Raw genomic sequence first — 9,423 nt, forward strand, 5'->3', positions numbered from 1 at the left:
GACATTAAGTGTTTTATTCTCATCAAACTGTAGAGATGGTGATTCGTAATTATAGTTTAATAAATTCAATCTTTCTGTTGTCTTATATTTTGGAAAATGTATTTGTTTCATTTGGATCATGAAATCAAAACAGTCATTCTTCTCTTTTGTTGTGCTTCCTGGAGTTCTTGGGTTTGTGCACACGGCACACACACACGTCAGAGGCGTGCTCGCTGCTCTTCCACGCTCTGCGCTCGTTCCGCTTCGCTCTTTGCACCCGTCATGAACGCACCACGCGCTGTAGGAAAAAACGGTTCCAAGAGCGGGTATGGAAAGCCAAAACAGTCACAATTCGCCACTAATCCAACGCGTCTGATCCTTAGGACACCGTAAAAATCGCCCGTTTTTAATGAAACGCGCGTAAAATATGCGCGTTTGGACAAATAAAACAAGTATATTTTACACACTTTTGCTGAAGGCTGTAGAACGCCGTAAAAAACGGACTATATCTGGCCGGTACCTCTCGACCTCTCGACCTCCCTCACAAGCTCAGGCTCCTTCCCCCCCAACGAGGTGACATTCCCTGGCCCCAGAGCTAGTCTCTGTGTCTGAGGATCGGGTCGCCGGGCACCCTGCAGTCCACATTGCACCCGGCCCCTACGGTTCCCTCGGTGGGTGGTGGGTCCGCTGGAGGGTCGGTCCACGTCGCCCCTTCGGGCTGAGCCCGGCCGGGCCCCGTGGGCAAAGGCCCGGTCACCAGGAGCTCGCTTACGAGCCCCAACCCCAGGCCTGGCTCCAGGGTGGGGCCCCGGCTGCGCCATACCGGGCGACGTCACGGACCTCGATTAAAACTTCATCATAGGAGCTGTTGACCTGCCCTTGGTCTGGCCCATCACCCAGGACCTGTGTGCCATGGGAGACCCTGCCCGGGGCATAAAGCCCCGGACACTCCCCCGCCACTTTAAGGGGAGCAGGTCAGGGGGGAGATTATACAAAGTATGAATCCTTCAACTGTCCCCCTCACGATCCTTCTGACTTTTTGGGTTTGAAGCAGGAGGTGTTAGAAAAGTTTCCACAGGGAAAACCGGCTTGTGGCGGCCAAGCGTTCATAGCGACGTCGCTTTTTGATCCTTCGATGTCGGCTCTTCCTATCATGGTGAAGCAGATTTCACTGAGCAGCACGCTGCACTTTTTGCATGAGTCACGTCCCATTAAAAAAGAAAAAAAAAAACGTGGGAAAACACACCTCCACTGCAGGTGCAAATCGGTCAGTGCTGCGTTCACGATCCCACTTCCGTCGTTAAATACTCTTTACGGCAATGTATACTGTTTCTGTGGCTAAATTTGGGATACAAAATAGGTGGGATGGACAGAATAAAGTATCATAACATTTTACCTCACTTTCCGCAGTTTCAGGGAGGCAACAAAAGTTGAAATGTTGATGATTAATTTTTGTAGTTGATAATTTTGTTCTAGTAGCTTCAGCTCATTTTCTTTATTTCACCATTAAACTGCTATTATGCCTGTTTATACCAATATATCTATAGCTGGTACGGATAAGTAGTCTATTTGTGAGCTTTAAGTTATATTAAGAATCTTGTCGCGTCTCTTGTGCGCCCGAGTCGCTCTTGAAAGCGTTTTTTCCTACAGCGCGTGGTGCGTTCATGACGGGTGCAAAGAGCGAAGCAGAAGAGCGCAGAGCAGCACGAGGAAGAGCAGCGAGCACGCCTCTGACGTGTGTGTGTGCCGTGTGCACAAACCCAAAAACTCCAGGAAGCACAGCAAAAGGGAAGAATGACTGTTTTGATTTCATGATCCAAATGAAAGAAATACATTTTCCAAAATATAAGACAACAGAAAGATAGATAGATAGATAGATAGATAGATAGATAGATAGATAGATAGATAGAAAGATAGATAGATAGATAACACTTTTTCATGTTTAGTTCAGAATTTAAATCAAAACCTAGATTAACATATGAAAAAATAAATAAACAGGAAAGTATTTCTGGCATTAACATTCACAAATAGCAACTTGAAGAAGCTCAAGTCCAGTATTTATTAAGTAATTCTGGCAATCTGTCAATATTAATAATTTCTAGCTTCAGTAAAAAATAAGAAAATTACTTTCATCAATATACTGATAACAGATTCATCAGAAACAGTGGGAGATATTGATTTGTTTTGTAGAATTGTTTTTCTTTTTTCTTAAACTTTGATTAAAATATGTCAGCTATTCTTTGTATGTTTCCTGTTCGGCCGTGTGCAATTTTTTTAGTACAGGATTGTAAAACCCAAGTGAGACAGTCACACGTGGTGTTTAGTGTTTCCTCTTTTCAGTAACTTTATGTTCAGATCAAACTGTTGTCTTCCATGTGTCCTAATGATTTATTCTGTCCTGTGAATACTTCATTATCAATCAATCAATCTTTATTTATAATGCACTTTTCATATTCCAAAAAACATTGCAAAGTGCAATATTAAAAACAAAAATCAATATATAATAAAATAACTTTTTATTCAGAGTTTGATTTTTCTCTGCACGGTAATAAAATTTGGTCTTATGTAATAAATCCTGCTCCGGCCTGGGAATGTGTGTGTCCTTGCTATTGGTAGGATAAACCACACTGTGTCAACAAATTGCCTTGTAATGCTTGTAATGCTTGTAATGTTTGCCCGCCTTCAGCGTGACAGACGCATTTTGCACACGGTACTGTTGTTGCCTGGACAGTATAAAAGGGCCGCCTCTCCAGCCTGCAGTCACAACTCACTGACTCCTTCCAGGAAGAACACACCTCACCAGCAGCTCCTCTCTCCGTGGACCAACAAGCCAACTGCTGAGACATGGACCCCTGCCAGTGCAAGTGCAAAAAGCGTGAGTCTTGTTCTCTCTGCGTGGCTTTGGTTTGTTCACATTTTAACTTTTGAAACTGACCGTGTGTCTCCTGTTTTTCAGCTGAATGCCACAAATGTGACTCAAGCTGCTGTTGCTGCGATTGTTGCTGCAGCAAATGCAAGAAGAGTAAGTGGAACCCAGGCCTCTGATCCTCTGTTCAAAACCCTTTGAATGTTAAATCTTGAGACGAATGTGAACTTTGAGGATTGATTTTAGGCCTGTATGCATGACACTCAACAGGTGGATGCACTTGACTTAATTGCCGTGGTTTTGTGTAATCTGAAACATGAAGATGTTTTGAGCCTGACCAGCAGTTTGGCCCAAATCTGACATGTCTTTAATCAAAACGGTCTCGTCTGCATCTCACATCTCACAATCTGTGTCTTTCCAGGCTGCTGCCCATGCTGCCCACCCGGGTGCAGCAAATGTGCCTCTGACTGCGTGTGCAAAGAGAAGACATGCAATTCCAGCTGCTGCTGATGACCGTCCTGCAGCACCAGCACATCCCTGCCGCCATGGTGGAGCACTTTGAATCAACATGACCATGATGGAGCACTTTATATGAATATGGCCTGATACATTTACATTTGTATGGATTATCTATTTTGTATTTGGAGTGTAAATAAACATATTTGATAACTTCATTTGGTTTTGAGTGTCTTCAAGCCCTAAAGGTGACCTCATTCAATCTAAAGGGTTTCTCATTTACACTGCCACTTAACAGATGTGGAAGAATTATAGAAAGTATGAATCCTTCAACCCCGAGTCCCCAAGCTGATAAACTACCCTGAATTTTTGAAGTGCTGGATAATTCATTGTAATTGAATTTCAAATGTGTTCATAAAATATGTTCATAATACAGTTTCAGAAGGGGTAGACACTCCTACCCACTACTCCACTTACAGTCTTGCTTATTTCCGTAAAATAAATTATGATACTTCATAATATTGTGATCAAAACATAAAGAATCACAGGATGCATCAGAGTTCACTGGAAAGGAGGGGGAATTCAATCAGCATACCCCATTTTGAGCATTGTTGTATTCATTGTTTGAATTTCTATATCCAAAATAAAAATTAATTAGTTCATTTTTTATATTGCTGTTTCCTTTTCAGGGTCACAGGAGCCAATCCCAGCTACTGCAGGCGAGGGCGGGCTACACCCTGGACAGGTCGCCAGTCTGTCGCAGGGCTAACACATAGACAAACAACCTTTTATGCTCACATTCACACCTATGCATGTTTTCGGACCTTGGGAGGAAGCCGGAGTACCAGGAGGGAACCCAGACACACACGGGGAGAACATGCAAACTCCACACAGAAAGACCTTGAGCCCTGGCCGATATTTGAACCCAGGACCTTCTTGCTGTGAGGCAGGAGCGCTAACCACTGCGTCACCGTACGGTCCCCAAAATAAAAATTAAATCCCCAAAATACACGCAGTACTTTGATGAAATTTCTGCAATAAATTTAATTTAATTTTGGACAGTGCAGGGCCACTCACCGTCCAGTGTTACCATTACTACTGTTATCACTTATCTCATTCATCCATTATCTGTATTATTATGGCTTGCCTACGCATATATGAAAATAGGTGTGTAGACACACAAGATTATACTTATGGAAATGTACTGCTTCGCTTCCTTTTTTTTTCTTTCTTTTTCTCTAATTTATTTTCTGTTTTATTTATTTATTTTTTTTATTTTAATTTGTTTTGCTAAGGTTAGAGTTGGCTTGGAGGGTTTGATTTGGGTGGGGGGTGGACGTGGGTTTATGTACTCGCTCCATTACTGTTAATGATTCTTTGATTTGTATTTGCAAAAACACTAATAAATAAATTGTTTAAAAAAAAAGCATACACATCAAAAGAAAAGTTAACTTTGGATACTTGAACCCTTTTTGTTGAATTTATGTTGAATTTGTGTTTTAATACTGCCACTGAAGAAATATGTTTTCTCCATTGTCCAGTATTGGTTGTGATACGTTCAATGAGTGGTGATTCTCAGCGAAATCTACATAAATTGAGCTTTCTTTGAAGCAGCTTCTCGGCAGTTGTGTTTTTAATTTCATACAGTTTTCCTGAAAATACTAACTGAGTTTGTTCAATATGTCCGTTCGTGAAATATTCTGATTGTTGTCTCATAACTATGATTAACCTTAGTGGGAGTAACTGCTTCAAAATTACCAGCGTTACTAAAGGCATTACTATTTTTAGTATCAACTCATCTAACTAATTACTACTGACATCTATCTATGTCAGTCGAAGTATGTCAGTGAATGGAGAAATGCTATCTGCAGTTTCAATTTAGAAAGAAACAACACTGCTAACTTGTTTCTCCCTTCTGATCTCTGCTCTCTCCTGTCATCCCCAACCTCCCGTCAATGGCAAGTTTCTTCCTTTTAAAGAGGGGTATTTTCTTTCCACAGTTGCTTAGAATTGCTCATGTGGAACTGTTAGGTTTTTATCTGTAAAATTATATGGAAATGACAGTTTCACTTTGCACTATGTAAATAAAGCTGAATTGAATTCAATACAGAGTTGTGTTATGCATATTACAATGCAATAATAATTTAAAGTGCATAATGTGAAATGTTGATTGTATTTTAAAAATGCTAAATAATTAAATTAAATGAAATATTATGCATTTCACTGTCTTTTGTTAAAAAAATATTTTAAAACCGATACATTGTACCTTGTTGCCAACTCCTCAGTTCAGAAAGTTCTAAATTACATCCTCAGGTAATTTGCATAGCTGCTCATTTGCATAGTTTGATCTAATGAGATGATGACATATAAAATCGATACATTGTTGCAACTCCTCAGTTTGGAAAGTTGTAAATGATGTCATCATACAATATTGCTGCAAAGTGCATCACATGACATGACAGAGACACAGCCATAGACCCTGATCATTCGAAGACAACCTTTAAATGGAAGTACAGACATCTACTGATATACATCTATTGTGTTTTTTATTCTGTGACTAATATAGAAGTTTTGTCTCATATTATCACACAGCAACATTTGGATAATTTAAATTCATGTAATGTTTCCTGTTTGTAAACTGAATTTACAATTGCACATTTCCTTTAGTTTTACTGCAAAACAAGCAAGCAAAAAAAAAAGTGATCCAGTTATAATAATTTTTGAGAGGTGTAAAAAATGGGGACAGGTTCATTCATTCATTCATTTTCCTTGCCGCTTGTCCTTTGCAGGGTTGCAGGGGCGCTTGAGTCAATCCCAGCTTCATTTGGGCGAGGTCAGGGTGCATCCTGGACAGTTTGCCACTCTGTGGCAGGGCCAACTCATATATGTATCTGTATATCTGTATATGTGTCTATTGTCCTATTTTCAGACTTTTAGCTGCTGTTTTTGTATTGTTCAGTGTTGATTTCACATGCATGTTTTGTTCCTAATGTGTATTTTTGTATGTTTGTAAAAGTGGATCTGGGTCCCTGCAGTCCCTGCAGAGATGTATAGCGGGTGGGCCACAGCTTCCTGAATCTCTAAATGGTTTGGATCAATTGGTGACCCAATCATGGGAGAGACTCCTGAATTTTGGACAAGAAGGACCATTATCGTCACACTCCAAGAGGAGGGCAGGCCATAAAGGTTTATTGCAAACAAAGCTGTTTTCAGATAGCTGCTTCATGAATTGGACCATGTTCTCCAGGTTCTCCACCTCCATTGTTGAATCAGCTGCCCGGAGCTGAGGTCGTAAGGTCGTGCAGAGATGCGGTCGTTGTATCAGTCCGTTGTGGTGAAGAAGGAGCTGGGGCTGGGCACTCCCTTAGAGATAGGGTGAGGAGCTCCCCAGGGAGGTGTCCAGTAGGCACCTCTTAAGGATGCCTCCTGGACACCCCCCTGGGGAGTTGTTCCGGGCATGTCCCACCGGGAGGAGACCCCGGGGAAGACCTGGGACACGCCGGCGAGGCTATGTCTCTCAGCTGGCCTGGGAACACCAGGCTGAACTCTGCTTTGAAACAAGTTGAGTTTATCTTAACAGGCCTACAGTTTCATCTTTGCACCCTTCGTCTGGAGGAGAGCCTTACGGCCCGAACGCACTGGACGCGCCTCCCATGTTAACCTATCTGACTGGCCGCACACAATGCGCAGGGGGGCGCCGCGCTCTGCAGCGCGCCCGCTCCGCTTCGTTCTATTTTTCACGCGAGCTGCGAGCGGTGAGAGCGCCAACTGTCAAGCTGGATCAAGCAGATCGGACCAGACAGGAAATCGGAAACAGAAAAGGCAAGAGAATCCGGTCAATTTTCAAAATAAAATAAATTAAATTACGATTAGTTACGGTGTTGCTCGTCCGTCTGTCACTCGGGTCTAATCACAAGAGAGACGGACACACTCACAAACAGACATACGCATGTACGCACCCAATCTAACACGCACACACACACACACACACACACACACACACACACACACACACACACACACACACACACACACACACAAACACACACACAGCGACAGAGACTCGCGAGATGCAGAAAAAAAGAGGACAGGAGGAGAAAAAGTCTCTCCACAGGTCACCAAAACACACACATCCACACTGACAGAGCGAGACAGAGGGAACAAACGTGAAAACCGAGAGCAGACGGATCAGCCGAGAGCAGCTGATGTGTCACCAGGCGGAGAGCGCAGGCAGCAGATACGCCCCCAGTGCGAACAGCCAAGAGCCGGCGCCTCAGCTACGCTTCCGCGTCCAGTGCGTTCCTGGCGTGAAAGGAGCACAGCGCAGTTTGCTCGTTTTACGCGAAACACCGACCCCTGCAGGCCTGAGGCGCAACTGTAGCTTAGTGAAAAGCTGGTGTCTGTGGCTTGTGTCCATGTACGTGCACAGAAGAGGGGAACTCCTTCCTCGCTCTTTTAGCAGCGCTCGAGTAAAATGTAAGTTTCTTTTGCCTGGTGGGGTCTGTGCTGGAGTTGTGGCAGTGCTGGAAGCCGGTCTTTTCTTACTTTCTGGAAGCTCCATCCTCAGTACTGCTCAGTTGTTGCTGCTGAGCATCTGGCGGAGTAATGGCGGACAAATCGAAACTTAGCATTAACAGGCCAGCGGGAGCGTGCATTACGTCAAGCTCAGAGCGAATCGTACCCGAATCACTCATATTGCTGTGCCTTCAGTGCCCTGCACAGGAAAGTAGGAGCGACTGCGATCTTGCAAAAATATGTCTTGCTGCCCATCAGGCAAAGGTGAAAAAGTGTGTGGGTGTGAATAATTGATAATGTAATATTTAAAACTGCACTGTGCCCCTTTAAGTCGTCAACCTCACAGCATCAGGCCCAGAGAAGCTTAGGTTGCATTCATTCTGGATTGAATGAGGTCACCTTTAGGGCTTGAAGACACTCAAAACCAAATGAAGTAATTAAATATGTTTATTTACACTCCAAATACAAAATAGATAATCCATATAAATGTAAATGTATCAGGCCATATTCATATAAAGTGCTCCATCATGGTCATGTTGATTCAAAGTGCTCCACCATGGCGGCAGGGATGTGCTGGTGCTGCAGGACGGTCATCAGCAGCAGCTGGAATTGCATGTCTTCTCTTTGCACACACAGTCAGAGGCACATTTGCTGCACCCGGGTGGGCAGCATGGGCAGCAGCCTGGAAAGACACAGATTGTGAGATGTGAGATGCAGACGAGACCGTTTTGATTAAAGACATGTCAGATTTGGGCCAAACTGCTAGTCAGGCTCAAAACATCTTCATGTTTCAGATTACACAAAACCACTGCAATTAAGTCAAGAGCATCCACCTGTTGAGTGTCATGCATACAGGCCTAAAATCAATCCTCAAAGTTCACATTCGTCTCAAGATTTAACATTCAAAGGGTTCTAAACAGACTATCAGAGGCCTGGGTTCCACTTACTCTTCTTGCATTTGCTGCAGCAACAATCGCAGCAACAGCAGCTTGAGTCACATTTGTGGCATTCAGCTGAAAAACAGGAGACACACGGTCAGTTTCAAAAGTTAAAATGTGAACAAACCAAAGCCACGCAGAGAGAACAAGACTCACGCTTTTTGCACTTGCACTGGCAGGGGTCCATGTCTCAGCAGTTGGCTTGTTGGTCCACGAAGAGAGGAGCTGCTGGTGAGGTGTGTTCTTCCTGGAAGGAGTCAGTGAGTTGTGACTGCAGGCTGGAGAGGCGGCCCTTTTATACTGTCCAGGCAACAACAGTACCGTGTGCAAAATGCGTCTGTCACGCTGAACGCGGGCAAACATTACAAGCATTACAAGCATTACAAGGCAATTTGTTGACACAGTGTGGTTTATCCTACCAATAGCAAGGACACACACATTCCCAGGCCGGAGCAGGATTTATTACATAAGACCAAATTTTATTACCGTGCAGAGAAAAATCAAACTCTGAATAAAATGTTATTTTATTATACATTGATTTTTGTTTTTAATATTGCACTTTGCAATGTTTTTTGGAATATGATAAGTGCATTATAAATAAAGATTGATTGATTGATAATGAAGTATTCACAGGACAGAATAAATCATTAGGACACATGGAAGACAACA

General features: G+C 43.1%; 2 long non-coding RNA genes across 2 annotated transcripts; one reads left to right on the plus strand and one right to left on the minus strand.

Moving 5' to 3' along the window:
• The first annotated feature begins 2,723 nt into the window (after positions 1-2,723).
• Positions 2,724-3,519, plus strand: LOC115392302 (uncharacterized). Its single transcript, XR_003931834.1, has 3 exons — positions 2,724-2,854; positions 2,936-3,001; positions 3,267-3,519. It is a non-coding gene; the product is annotated as an uncharacterized LOC115392302 (long non-coding RNA).
• A 4,726-nt stretch (positions 3,520-8,245) lies between these two features.
• On the minus strand, positions 8,246-9,015 carry LOC115392339 (uncharacterized). Its single transcript, XR_003931842.1, has 3 exons — positions 8,911-9,015; positions 8,764-8,829; positions 8,246-8,498 (listed from the first exon to the last, which is right to left on the minus strand). It is a non-coding gene; the product is annotated as an uncharacterized LOC115392339 (long non-coding RNA).
• Between the last annotated feature and the right edge of the window lie 408 nt (positions 9,016-9,423).

The sequence above is a fragment of the Salarias fasciatus genome, chromosome 7, assembly GCF_902148845.1.
Source record: "Salarias fasciatus chromosome 7, fSalaFa1.1, whole genome shotgun sequence".
Lineage (NCBI taxonomy): Eukaryota > Metazoa > Chordata > Actinopteri > Blenniiformes > Blenniidae > Salarias > Salarias fasciatus.